This window comes from Pinus tabuliformis, chromosome 4_1, assembly GCF_031772625.1.
Source record: "Pinus tabuliformis cultivar Carrire ecotype Pingquan chromosome 4_1, CPIR1, whole genome shotgun sequence".
Taxonomy (NCBI): Eukaryota; Viridiplantae; Streptophyta; class Pinopsida; order Pinales; family Pinaceae; genus Pinus; species Pinus tabuliformis.
This window is the reverse complement of record NC_142303.1, coordinates 56997064-57010015: the sequence shown is the minus strand read 5'-3', so window position 1 is coordinate 57010015 and position 12952 is coordinate 56997064. Positions and strand designations below refer to the sequence as shown.

At 38.2% G+C, this 12952-nt stretch overlaps 1 pseudogene; it reads left to right on the top strand.

The window, feature by feature from the left end:
* The first annotated feature begins 9917 nt into the window (after positions 1-9917).
* On the top strand, positions 9918-10951 carry LOC149174145 (ferredoxin-dependent glutamate synthase 1, chloroplastic/mitochondrial pseudogene; annotated as a pseudogene).
* The last annotated feature ends 2001 nt before the right edge of the window (positions 10952-12952 follow it).

The following is a 12952-nucleotide window of genomic DNA, read 5'->3' as shown; positions in this document are numbered from 1 at the left end:
GGATTGGCCAGCCCCAACCACTCTAATAGAGCTCCGCAACTTTCTGGGTCTTGCCAATTTCTACCACAGGTTTGTGTTGGGGTTCTCTCATATCACTTGGCCTTTAAGTCAAGTCACCAAGGGTAGAGCAAAAGAAAAGTGTTTTTGGTCTGAGACCCAACATAAGTTGTTTGCCGAGTTGAAGCATCACCTCGGCTCTGCACCAGTGCTCACATTACCAGACCTACAACAACCATTTGAGATTGAGACGAATGCCTCCATCTATGCTATTGGTGTAGTTATTACTTAGTAGGGGCATCCAATGGCTTACCACAATGAGACACTTTCAGGCACAGTTCAAAAGTATCCCACTTATGATAAAGAAATGTATTCCATTATGCATGCCTGTCGTCAATGGAAGAATTACATTTTGGGGAAGGAAACGGTCATCCACGCATACCACCGACCCCTGCAGTCCATATAGACACATGAGAATTTGAAAAATGAAATCCATAGGAAATGGTCCACATAGCTGCAACAATTCCATTTGAACATTAAGTACAAGAAGGAAAACACCAATAATGTTGCAGACTGCCTCAGCCGACCGCCAGTCATGGCACTGATCAGTGTGCTCGACTCCTATGGGAATGAGACTTCGGGGTGGCCACATCTTTACAAGAGTGATCCATAATTCAGCAACACATATGAGACACTCCTGGAAGGTAAGAAAGTTCAAAATTTTCACCTCCAAGATGCACTGTTATGCATCCTGGGACACATCTGTGTTCCTTCAAGCGAGTGTGCCAAGATTATTTGGGAGGTACACTGTAGTCAGGTTGCTGGACATTTCGGGATAGAGAAAACAATGACAGTCCTACAGAAGTATTTTTATTGGCCAAACCTTCATCCGGATGTTGGGAGGTACATTAAATCCTGCAGTTCCTGCGCCATTTCCAAACCAACCATCGAGAAGCAGGGCCTATATACTCCTCTTCCAACTCCTAGTCAACCTTGGGAATCCATCTCCATGGATTACATGTTGGGCCTTCCTTCTTCTATGCACGACAACGACTGTGTTTTCGTGGTCATCGACAGATTCTCTAAGATGGCCATTATGGCCCCCTCCAAGAAGAATATCACAATAGAGGCCACTACTAAAATCTTCTTTTATCGAGTGTGGGTACACTTCAGGATCCCACAATCCTTTGTCTTAGATCAGGACAATAGATTCTTGAGTGCATTTTGGTTAAGTCTTTGGTCGATGCTGGATACCAAACTTACTAAGTCCACAACTTTCCATCCCCAAACTAATGACCAAACAAAGGTCGTCAACAAGATGATCATACACATTCTGCACATGTATAACTCAACGCATCCATGCACATGGGATGAAAGCCCCCCTATGTCTAGCACAACTAAAACAGAACTCTCCACAACTCAACGGGCCAGAACCCCTTTCAAGTAGGGATGGGATTTTAGCCATTATGTCCCATTGATGTGGCCATACCATTTGTAGCTACTCATGCAGATTTGACTCACGTCTAGTGTGAAGCCGACAGAGCTAGCAACTTCATTGAGAACATTCAACACCTCTGCCAACAATTCCATGATATATTGGATAGAGCCAATGCAAAGCACAAGTAGCCCCATGATCAACATTGGGTTCTGCACAAGTTCCAGATGGGTGACAATGTTTGGTTACATTTGCAGAAAGAGTGCCTCACTAGACCCCACTGCAAGCTTCACCCGCTCCAATATGGGCCATACACCCTCACCAAGGATGTGGGGGATAATGCCTTCAAGCTCAACATTCCATTGTTCCTTGGTCTACACCCAGTGTTCAATGTAGACTACCTTTGACCATAATTTCCACTATTGCTGGACAAATCCGATATTGCAGAACAACTCACACAAACAGAGCTGAACCCAGACTGCATGAAATAGGCCACAACTGATTAGATAATGGATACACAGATCAAGAACACTCACCAACAGATGATCTAGTTATATCGAGTTTTCAAAGCAGGCCAACTCCTTCACGAGGGCAAGTGGTTCACCAGGGACAAGGTTCAACAAAAGTTTTCTCACATCATGGAGGCTCTACATGCTATGGGGACCATTGCTTCCTAAGGAGGGAGGACTGATCCAGGTGGATATTGGTGGCCACCTGCCTATTACAGCTTGACCTCCAACCATTTTCATATGTTTCCTTGTTTATTTCAACATTTACTATTTTTAGTAGTTTTTCGGGTCCTAAACTTCTGGAGTAGTTTTGACCCCCTAAATGGTGTTCTTTTGAGGTCCGCAGTAGGCTCATAGTTGTCTACGAGCCTATCGCAAATCCTATAGTATTAAAAGAGACCTTTCCAACAAGGTATCGTATGCGCCAAACGGAGATAATATGACCAAGCTACGACCCCGGGAAGTTGGCTAGCCAACTAACCCTAATGGGGCCCACAAACTCTTGGCGTTCCATCTCCTGGGGTTAGGATTTTGGTTGTTTAGGGTTTTCCCTTGTTGTTCAATAATTAATAGGCCCTAGAGCCTCATTGTAACGCATTTTAGAGGCATTTAGTAGCCACATCTCTTCTCAGAGATAAGCTACCATCACCCGAGATAATTTATTTCCATTCTAAATGACTCAAGTTAGACCCTCAACTCAAATTAATTGAACCAACTAAGTCAAATTAACTTAGTTAAGTCTCACAAGTTGTCTTGTGATGTGGAATTACAAATTTTTGTCCTAATTTAATTCAAGGGAAAATTAAATCAGGATTTTCTTGTTGCCATTTTCAACAATGAGACCTCAATCCTCTTCTCCTCCAACATTTGTTCACTTAAATATGACAACCCACACCTTTTCAACTAACACTTGCTGAATCACAATAAAAAATTAGTAAAACACATGATATGTCGATGTTGGAGATTTATTCCAACACCCTCTCTACAACTAAGCATACACCAAGTTAAAAAATGGGCACACCTCTACCCTTATCAAACCTCAAATGCATACATCCTCTAACACCCAACTTGGAGGCATGTCATTGAAGCTATATTTTCCACAATCTTATTTTAATGGTGTTTGATAATCCTAATGCATATAGCAACTATTAAAATAGTGTGACAACTTCATCATTGACCTTATCAATAGTGTTATCAATTAACATGCTTCTTCATTGCTATTTTTTCTAATAATGTATTTGGTACCTCTATCGATCGATTGTTTCCTTAGACATGTCATCTTTCTCTTTGACTTCTTATTCTATTGAGCCTTGGGTATAAAGAATCCTTATTTCTCTTCCCTCCTTTGACAACTCTAAATTTTAGTCTCATTCAAGCATATTTAGACATGGGACTTTGATCCAAACTTTTTTTTTTTTCAATCTAACAATTTATTTAATAATACTTATATACTCATAATTGGTTAGTCTTTGATTGATCGCCATTCTCATTGAAATTATATCTTGGATCGAATAATCTCATTCATAATATCCACCAAAACCATTTTAGACAAAATCTTGTAGCAACAACTATAACATTAAAATCACAACATATATTTCAATTCTAGAATCTCAAACTATTGTGTAATAAAATTGATTATTCTATTGCATTATTTAAATGAAATAAAAAAACTCTATAGTGCTACTATAATAGAATGGTTCATTTATTAGGTTTCATGATCTAACTCCTCTCTAATGGGAGTTAAGGGTTGCCAAAAACATTGATTCCATGTGCAAAATATTAAGAAGTTTCAAAAAAATACATAAATTACTCAAAATATATAGATTGTTTTAACATGTGGCATAACTTGAAATTGCTTTTATGACTATAAAATATCCTCTCACAACAATGTTTATTATCAACAAAAGAAATTAGATTCAAGTTATAAAGTTTCATACATTTTAAATATATTATGGATTATCTCTATGTATTACACATCTTGTAAGGAAGAGACATGTCCCCTATGAGTCTAACATGTTCATTTCAATTTGATAAGGAGAAATTTTGGTTGACACACACATTAAATGTAGAGATTGGATATTATTTCTAACCCAAAGTAATAAAATTAATAATATAACATTTTATATGATTTGGAAATAATTCTTACATTGGTAAATATGTAGATTAGTTTGTTGGTTTTGTTGAGAGATTCTCTCGTCAAGAAATTCCTTCTTTAGAATCTGTTGGATCTCATGAGCATTATTTATATGACTTGTAATTTGGTTTTGGTGTGAGTAATATGTATAGTTTTGTGAGTAATATTTGTACAATGACTGCTCCTCCAATTTTCTTGTTGGTATCAGAGTAGGTCTGAGCCTGACTCCGTCACGGGAGGGCTTAGGAGAATGAAAGAGATGTGAGATTTGATGTTTTGTACATAGGGTAGTTTGTGTGTGAGAATGTTTCCTGATTGCTGATGTGTTGAATTTGATATTTATTTTTGGTTTATTTTGCTGTGCATGATTGTGAGTACAAGACAAAAATAATAGATGACTCTCACCGTTGTGTCAAGAAGTTCTTTCGTTGTGGTGGCCTCAATTTATTTTCTCCAATTCCCGTATTAATTCGGTATAGGTTCCTTCAAGCAATTATGCTATCGCTGCTTTCATTAATTCTTTATAATAGCAAGTTACGCTATGGATGTTTCCATTAATTCTTTATTTATTTTCTCCAATTCCTATATTAATTCGTAATAGGTTCCTTCAAGCCATTACACTATGGCTTCTTTCATTAATTATTTATAATAGTAAGTTACGCTATGGCTGCTTTCGTTCATTCTTTATAATAACAAGTTTAAAAGGAAGTTATTGTATGCTCTGTTGAAATTAATGGAGAAATGTATTCTTCGAGAGATTTTGTTTATTTGTTATGTGTGAGCCTTAGATTAGGATTTAGTTCCTACTTTTGAGGACGTTGTTCTAACTCTCCTATTTTCTTGTAAACTATATATATATTCATGATGTTTAATGATGAGATGTAGAGCGTTTTTCCAGAGGTAGTCTCCAAGTGAAGCTCTGTTAGGTCCCTATACTACTAGTGTAACCCCATATTGTTATTAGTGAAACCCCCTTATTGTGTTATTGTGCCCATATAGTCTCCATGTTGTTATTATTATGCCCCATAGAAGCCCACTATTGTTATTGTTGTGCCCCTACAATATTATTGTTATGTAGGCTCTGATTGTATTGGGACCCCTTAGAATCCTATATATAGAAAGGAGGTCTTATCATTTGTATCATGCAAGAATTGTTCATTTGTAATGTAAAGGAGGTTTCCCCCTCGAAGAGGCTGTTTTTGAAGTCGTTGATCTATATTTTCTATCTTTTTGTGAGCTAGTTTCATAACATTTGGTATCAGAGCTTTGGATTATAGGGTTTCGCTTCTCCAAACAGGTCATCATGGAATTTTCGCCATAAATTTTTATATACGAATTTTCAGAAGCTAAAAGAAAAATCCATTTGAGCTGAAATCGTTCTGAACCTCAAGTCTGAATTTCCGATCTTGTCTCGCTATAATTTCAGAGATATGATTTGAGGAATTTAGGGTTTTTGCAAGCTACAGAATTCCATCTCAAATAGGTCATCGTGGAAATTTAGCTATACTTTTTTTTTACAAAGGTTTAGACGCTATAATTAAAATCCATTTTAGCCGAAATCTTAATGAATCTTGGGCCCAAATTTCAAATTTTTTTCTCTATATTTTCGAAGATATGGTCGAAGACGTTTAGGATTTTTGTAGGCTCCTGAATTACATCCCAAACAGGTGACCTTGGGAAAATCATCATAACGTTCTCTCTCAGCATCATATTTAAATTTCGTAACAAGTTATAGAAAGAGGATGGAATTGACTGTTCTGTGTATATTTTTTAGATCCGAAGGTCAAAATAGTGACACGTGGAACTTCATACAACTTCACTCTACTGAAAAGGTATATAATCAGGCCATCTTGGGAGATTTGGCATAAATCTTTCTTGGAGAATCCAATTTTGATCAGATTGGTGGCATTGGAAAGAGAATGTAGAGGGCTACCACATTTCGTAGTTTCAGACCTTGGAGATGCCAAATTTCAGAGATACAACAGATTCAAGATCGAGATCCTAAAAACAAAAAAACTAATCACTCGAATTAAGAAAATAGAAACACCTAGTAAGCAAAATTGGAGGGATAATTTGAAGAATGTGATCAAAGATATGTTCAATAAGACAAATGGTATATAAGAAAAATTGAATGGAAACAAGGAAGATTTGAAGAAAGACATGGAAGGTTTGAAGGAAGGTGGGACAAAGTCACTACAAGAAAGCCTTCCTAATGTCGAAAAGGTAGTAGAGGAAACTCATGATGATAACAAATAAATGTTAATCATGATTTCATAGACTCCAATGCTGGATTGAAGACCCACCATATTCCAGATATAGATATGAGGAAATTTTATGGCAAGGATCCGGTAACTTGGATACTACAAATGGAGAAATATTTTGATCTACATGATGTGCAACCACCACAAAAGGTATGTATTGCATCTTTATATTTAGAACTGAATTATTTTGTATGGTATGGATTTGTTGTCATAAACAACTTGTCACCTGGTTAATTTTCACGGAGGAAATTATAGCACATTATGAGGATACAAAGAGCAACACCTTCTTTAGCCAATTGATAAATCTCAAACAAAAGGGTTCAATGGAAGAGCACATTGAGGACTTCTAAAAATTGAATATAAGGGTTACAAAAATTGAATATAAGGGTAGATGATATTCTAGAGAAGCATAGGATTGAAATATTCATAGGTACTTTAAATGATTACATCCAACATGAGGTTTTCCTTTGGGAACCTGATTCCTTGGAGAAGGCATATAGGTTGGCAAGAAAAATTGAAAGAAAAATTATGGCAACAAGGAAGCCTACCACTCATAACTATAAAGATGGAAGTGTTGTTGCTCCTAACCTTTCACCACCTACAAGGTTGACACCACAACAGTTGGAATAAAAATAGAAAAATGGCTTTGTTACAATTGTGATATAGAATACACTAAATGTCATAAGTGTGTTGAGAAGAAATTAATTTACATAGATGGGGAAGAGGAACAAGAAAAGGAACAAGAAACGTCAAAAGAAAAGGATATACACTAAGAACCAATCCAAGAGAAAAAAGAAATGAATCTGACAATATCTTGTAATGCATTGACAAGAATTACCACTCCTCAAACTCTCAAGATTGAAGGGTATATCAAGAAGAAAAAGGTAATAGTGTTGATTGATTCGGGTAGTACCCATAATTTTATTCATTGTAAGATAGCTAAGGAATTGAATTGCTTCCTATATCCAACACGAGAGTGTCAAGTAATGGTTGAAAATGGAGGAACCATAAATTGCTCTGGAAAGTGCCATAATATCAAGCTATCCATGGGAGAATATGTCTTGAATAGTCCAATGCTTTCCATTCCAATTGGTGGTGCAGATGTTGTACTAGGAGTCTAATGGCTACAATCTTTGGGTATGATAGCTTTTAATTTTCAAGAACTTTTCTTGAATTTTTTTTGGGAAGGAAATGAACTTGAATTAAGGGGTATTGCAGGGAAACTGGGAAATACAATCAACTCTAATAGGATGAAAAAGCTTCTAAAGAAAGAACAACGGGGCGTAATTTCACAATTATGTTCACTAGAGGTTCCCACATCAAAATCATCTATTTCTCCAGATCTCAAAAACGTTTTGGACAATTGTTCCAATGTATTTGAGACTCCCAAAGGTGTCCCACCTATTCTTGATCATAATCATGCTATTTATTTGATTCCAGGAAGTATTCCCACAAACATAAGGCCTTACAGATATCCTTATTCCCAAAAGGATGAAATTGAATGGAAGAATGATGAAGAAGAGGCTGTCAGAGGCCTGCACTGCTCTGTGTTAATGTTGATGATGGTTGCCCAAATGATGAGGACGTTAACCGCATTATTTAATTAATCGGTTTATGCATCGTTGAATTATTTAATTAATCGGTTTATGCCAGTGAAAAATAACAGGTCATGGTATCTACGCATCGGTGGATATTGAACGGTTCATGGATCACATCAGTTCCGGTGGAGATCGAACTGTGTAGTTTGATCATGGATCAAACTGTGTGGATGCTCCGATCTCATTGCAGAGCTACTGGATTGAGGTGGCACATCAGAAGCGTGGTGTGGTCTGTCCACAAATGTGTATATTTCTTGCAGAGTCATGGTAACACTTTGGTGAACTCGGCTGGGTATTTTGTCATTATATCTAACCTCTATTTTGGCAGATCGGTGCTTTGAATTCTAATTGACCAACAAATCGGTGAGTTGTGACCTCGATAGCAGAGCTTTTTTAAATATTGGCTAGAGAGGCAACGAGCATTGATACGTCAAAGTTGAGAAGAGGGTATTGTTCAAATATGTTTTATTTATTTTCAATCGTGCTCAATTGAGGTAGTGGCCTTCACGTGTGGTCCACTTGGTCCACGATCTTCTGTTGAAAGGGAAATGACTTACACTATAGAGTGCAGCCTTGTGAAGCGAAATGGGAATTGGGAGTTGAGCCTCATGTCACCATTTTCCAGTGTTGAAATGAACCATCAAATCCCTTCTGCCAAGTCTGCCAAGCATCTCCCGATGGAGCACAATGGGTTTACTATAACCATCGTTGTAAATCCATGAATCCTTGTTTTACTTTTCTAGCAGTGCCGTGGAAACAAACGGTAAAATGAATTTGATCCAGTGCTTAAGAATTGATTTCGTTCACCTTACAGGATTGCAAGTGAGCATGATATACTATGTTATCACTGAAAATTCTGTTTCCAAAAATTGCTCAGACTAGCTTAAGGATAAAGTGTTTTCGCAGCGCTACATGTTTAGGTGGTTTCGTAGCGTGCTACGAAATTGGGGATTTGTTCAAACAATAAATCAGGTCATTACTTTGGGTCGTTTGTGAGGTATTTTTCTAATTTACTTCCACCTAATGATAAGGTTTCTGCCCGAATGGTGCTTACTACTATTGACACTGCAGGGTTTAGAGCCATACCAGAGCTTTTTTGGTCTATCACAAACAGTTGTTCAGTTGCAGCCCATTAAGATTAATCTTCAAGAGGAATCATGTTTAAGAATTACTTCTTTTGTGGCTGATGGCATTGTGGTAAATCCTGGTGATGTTTCACCTGATACTTCAGTGAACGCCCTTTACTTCAGTCTCAAGGAGATTGACCTTACAATTCCGGTAGATGCAGCAAAGCTAGATCAAGACATTTGCAAAATTGTTGATAACTGCTTCACAGGGGCAAGACTTCATGTTGAAAGATTGATTTTTATACAGTCACCATATTTGTCATTTGAACTTCTCAATCTTGAAAAAGATCCAGCTTGTTTTTCTTTATGGAAGGGCCAGCCTATTGATTCCAGTTAAAGAAAATGGTTTTTGCGGGCAACACACTTGAGTTTATCTCTAGGACGGGAAGTACTTGTTTTTCTCAGTCCGGCTGCTAGAAATTCACATAACCCAAAACCGATTCCAGATGTGCCAGATGACTTTTATGAGTTTACTACAGAGGATTATAATCGACTGTTGTCCAGCAAGAAAGAAGGTGATTTTTAGTTTGGTTTATGGTTTCTGGAATTCAGGATTCATAGGCCGATAGGTTCACAAATTAAATATATTCTGCAAATAATGAAACTACTGTTTGATGAATTGTGAACATGCCACCATGCATACTGGAGACATGGTTATTGTTTCTTTCCAAAAGGTGCTGGCAATAGGAAAATGCAGTCACTCCCTAAAGCTGTTATATACATAGAAAATGCACTTTTAGCTAAAGGCCGCAATGGTGAGATGTCGTGGCTTATGAAACGGACTTTCCGCATACCATCAGAGCGGGGTAACGAGCACGCGGCACTTTAAATTGGGATGCCTTTTATTATGGATGAGATGGCACGTGAATCATTGTCATTTTGGGTGAAAGCCTTCTCTGAGGATACTGCTAGGAGGCTTGAAAACTTCGGCTTTCTACAGTTTAGACCTGGAGGTGAATATCACGGCAATAATCCAGAGATGTCAAAATTGTTACATAAAGCTTTTCGTGAGAAAAATGAAAACGCATTTTCAGTCTACCAGCAACACTTTGCTAACCGGCCAGTAAATGTCCTTCGTGACCTCCTAGAATTTGCAAGTGATCGGCCTTCTATTTCTGTTGAGAAGGTCGAACCAGCTTCAGAAATTGTGCAGCGCTTTTGCACTGGGGGCATGTCACTTGGTGCTATTTCAAGGGAAACACATGAATCGATTGCCGTGGCAATGAACAGAATAGGAGGAAAATCAAATTCAGGGGAAGGTGGTGAGGATCCTGTGCGTTGGAGACCTCTATCAGATGTAGTTGATGGATATTCATCAACATTTCCACACCTTAAAGGTCTTCGAAATGGTGACACTGCCACTAGTGCAATTAAACAGGTTGCTTCAGGTCGGTTTGGTTTACTCCAACCTTCCTAGTTAATGCAGATCAGTTGGAGATCAAGATTGCACAAGGAGCAAAGCCAGGCGAAGGAGGGCAACTGCCTGGAAAGAAAGTCAGCACTTACATAGCAAGATTGCGTAACTTTAAACCTGGTGTACCTCTGATATCACCTCCTCCACATCATGATATCTACCCTATTGAGGACCTTGCGCAATTGATGTTTGACCTTCACCAGGTCAATCCAATGGCAAAGGTTTCTGTCAAGTTTGTAGCAGAGGCTGAAATTGGAACTGTTGCCTCTGGAGTTGCAAAAGGCAATGCTGATATAATACAGATATCAGGACATGATGGGGGCACTGGAGCAAGTCCAATAAGTTCTATCAAACATGCAGGTGGTCCTTGGGAGCTTGGTCTTACAGAGACACATCAGACACTTATTGAGAATGGGCTGCGCGAAAGGTGGCAGAGCAGTAAAAATCTCAAGGGAAATGGAAATTGTTTACAATAGTTTCGCAGTTTCGTAGCGCGCTACGAAATTGCGAAACTGCTGTAGGTGTTGTTTTTAAAACGTAGGCAAATAGTTTGAAGGAAGAATCAGAAATTTGCAAAGGGAACACCTCAGTGACATGAAAGGGATCAAAGGAAGCTGCTACAGCCATTCAACATTTGCCAGGTGTACCTTTAACAAAAGGTGAAATCTTTTAACCTAAGTTTAAGATTTTTGGTTATAAAGCCACTTTATTCTCGGTGATTAGGGTTTGGAGAAGAGCTGCATACGAAAAGTTTTGGTTGGCACACCTGTCTACCAAGGAAGCCTCCAGCATATCAGGAGCATGGTGTTACCCTATTCTCTTGGGTTATTAAAGAATTAAAGTATCCACTGCTGCATACTCGGTGATGGGGGACCAGAACCGAAAATTTAGGGATATTTTCAGCCAATACAGAACAGATCAAAGCCTTCGGTATTCAAAGCCAGCATGGGACATTAATTGCCCATCTTATGCCATCTCATGCCATCTCAGCTGATGCCATCTCAGCTGAATGAAGAGAAAGCCAGGTGTCAAAGCTGCGAGGAGGATGAAGTTTGAGTTTTGATTAAATTAGGACTCTTTGTAATTACAGTTTAGCACTTATGTAATTAATGAATTAGTTAAACAGTAGATAGGGGTAGTTAATAGCAGCCTTCGAGCTCCCCTCATGCTGGAGGAGGAAGCTCGAGGTGGTTAAGCATGTATTCCTATATATGGATCAGACTTGGATATAATTGGGGTTGGATGTTTTGATAAAGAACAAGTCTATTTTGGTTTATGTAAAGCAGATTTCAGTAATGCAAATAGCTGTTGTTTCTTCTCAGGATTCTCAATAGATCATATTGTTCAAATGTATGGTGGTTTATTCTCTTAATGTTCTTTTACAGTCTTGTTATGGCATAATCACTCAGAACTCATGCATCATGCTCTGACTTCCTGTATGCTTTGGCAGACTGTGTTTTATGTAAGTTGTGTTTGAACATTAGATGTAAAGAGCCCTGATTTCTATGAAAGGATAGTGTTTTTTTTGTTTGCTGAGATGTGTGAGACTCCATAAGCCCAATGGGAATCACTTTGATATTTGTCCAGCCAGCTTATTTTTCATGTGTTTTTTAAGAGTTAGCCATCTTTCCTTGTCATTAGTCAATATTCATAGTCTGTGAGAGAGCCCTCTCTGACTAAGGAGGCTAAGCCTTAGTCTAAAGCCTGGTTTGAAATAGTTACACAGAATCTTGCTGATTGGCAGCCTTCAGTACCTGATTTTGTGATAACATTTTGGTGCGTCTGCCGGGAGCCTGAAGATTACTCATTCCCGAAATCATGAAGCTGAACTTCTGAAGGTAGCAGGAGCTCAGACATCTATTTGAGGCTGCAAAACTACCTTGGCGACTCCACACATCAAATAAGAAATTGGAAGGTGACTCCACTGCTAGAAGATCAGTAGCTTGATGAAGTTTCAAGATGGATTCTACTGCAAGAATGAATGCCAGGTATGCTCCTATGGATCGGTCTCATATCCCTGGTTTTCCAAATCCTTTGCCAAAGGTTGATTGGTTAGATGATCTTCCAATATTTAAAGATGAAAAGAAGGATGATGCTGCTCTCCATTTGGTTAAATTCCATATGCATGTACGCAGTCTTAAGGTTCATTTCCCTGAGGATTGTCTCATGAAGATGTTTATGACCACTTTAGAAGGAAAAGCATGGTCTTGGTATAAAAGTGTGGAAAATGGTTCAATATATTCTCTTGCTGATTTCCATGATGTGTTCTATGAAATGTATAAAGAATGTTATCCTTCTTTATTGCTGCTCAAAGATTGCTGTAGGCATTCTTTAAATCTTATTCAGTATTTGGAGGATTGTTATGGTGATGATGAATTTATGGATGAAGAAATTTTAGAGGCTCTCCATAACAATGCATTTCAGCACCAAGGAGAAAGTATATCATCCCATGAAACGCAGCATGAGGAGCAGCAGGG